Raw genomic sequence first — 2,410 nt, forward strand, 5'->3', positions numbered from 1 at the left:
ACTACTTTGTAGTTCTCTGTCACTATTTCTTTGCTTAGGCTCCTGCACTACTTTGTAGTTCTCTGTCACTATTTCTTTGCTTAGGCTAACGGATGCTGCTCTGTGGTTTTGTTTTTTTGTTGCCATTTTTTTTTAAATGCAAAAATGACTGCATGCTCTAATTATCTTGTTAGCAAAAATTTCATCCTACAACTTCCTCTCTGCTTATGTATTTCCTCTGATTGCCAGCATAATTACAGTAATTGTCGCTATTCCTTCATCTCTAACTTCCATTACAGAAAGGCGTCTGTAATCTATGGGCAATAACACAAACCAAACAATTATTCCTCTTGATGTGTGTGTGTGTGCGTGTGCGTGTTTATGCATGATCATTATGTATATGTATGTATGTTTATTGAAATATATATATGTGTGTATATATATTTGTCACCATCATACAAGCAGTGTCATTCATTTCCAATATTCTGTGAAAACACATCTAACCATAAGGAAATATTGCCTTGCCTTGAAACAGGTAGGGGTTCATGGCAGGAAGGGCATCTGGCAGTAAAAAACAAATTTGCCTCCATAAACTTTGTTCAACCAATATAAGTATGGAAAAGTGGACGTTAAAAATGATGATGATGAGAATGATAATGTTTGTGTTTTAGGAGATAATATTCAGTATATATATATCATATTGTATGGGGGAAAAAAAAAAAGAGACATGTCAAAGATAAAAGATGAACAAAAACAACGCGATCAATTGTTGGAACATCTAGTTAATATTTCGATATTGTGATATCTAGTTAATATATTTAAACTAATTGAAATAGCTGCTCTTATCAAACAATATTCTTTATAATGGCAGTAATCAATAGATAAAAATCAATTATCAAATTCTTCTCAATTTTGACATGAATGCTTTTGATCTCCCTCTCTCTCCTTCCTAATACATATATTTTAATATACATATGTATGTATGTATGTGTGTGTGTGTATTTATATATATGTGTGTGTATGTGTGTGTATTTACATCATGTTATATTTACATGTGTGTGTGTTAATGGAAATGAATGGATTGTTCAAAACACATTTCAATAGTGTGGTTTATTCTAAATATGTGGTGCTTCTAGGTTATTTTCCTCTGTATTACTACTATATGTGTGTGTGTAAGGTGGGCCCACTAAGAATCCATAAGTCAGAAAAAATATGCACTCATCTTTCACAATAGAGTGGATATACTAATCGAAATGTACAGTATTATATATTCATTACAGCTGATCAGTTATAACTGCCAACTCTGAAAAGTGCAGGGTTACATAATCAGACTGTTATCTAACATTCTGTTCAACCTCTAGTGCAAAACCAATTGGTAAGATTAGCCCTAATGGATATATAATGCTGTACACTTTGATTAATATATAAAAGATGTGTGTGTGTGTGTGTGCACATATAAATATATTTTTTCTTATGTATGTATATATATATATATGTATATCTTTGTGTGTGATGTTGTGATAGGTACAGATGTTGCTATAAGTGTAGGCATGACTGAGTGATTAAGAAGTTTGTGTTTAAACTTAAATTTGTTGCACCTTGTGGATATATCATCTGACAGCCTTTCATTGACCAGTGCCTTGTTAATAAGATTTGGTAGGCAGAAACTTGACAGTAGGATGTTGTGTGTGTGTATGTGTGTGTTTGTGCATGCATGTTTGTGTGTTTGTTTCTGTACGTCTCCGTCCGCATTGACACCGATTAGGTAGCAGTGATGTTTCTGTCTGTCCCACATAGTATCTTCCACAGCTTGCCTGTTTGACATGCAGCAAACACTGGAATAATGTAACTTTACTTGGAAACGTCCGACTGTAGAATTGTGTTTCATGAAGCCTTGTCCCACTCATGCCAAAACGGAAAACAGCAGATGTAACATCATGATCCTGATGATGATGATGCTGGTGGTGGTGGCACTTGTGATAGTAGTGGTGGTTACATACTTATATTCACATTACATGCATGTCATATATAGGTGTGTGTGTGTATGTACATGTGCTATGTGTACTGTATGTATGTATGTATGTATCTATCTACCTATCTATCTATCTATCTATCACACTCACATATACATATATATAATGAGAGAGAGACTGACGAAGATAAGGCATGCATCATATGTATTTTAATTTAGTGGTATAGACCATTTAAAACGTGCATGTATGTGTGTGTGTGGGTAAATAAATATGGATGTGTGCATATATATGTGTGCGTGTATATATGTATATATAAATATATACGGATGCATGTGTGTGTACATATGTATATATATATGCACACATTCATATATATATATATATATATGTACATATTCAAATGTGTGTATATATATATATATATATATATATATATATATATATATATATATATATAT

Source organism: Octopus bimaculoides, chromosome 17 (genome assembly GCF_001194135.2).
Source record: "Octopus bimaculoides isolate UCB-OBI-ISO-001 chromosome 17, ASM119413v2, whole genome shotgun sequence".
NCBI lineage: Eukaryota > Metazoa > Mollusca > Cephalopoda > Octopoda > Octopodidae > Octopus > Octopus bimaculoides.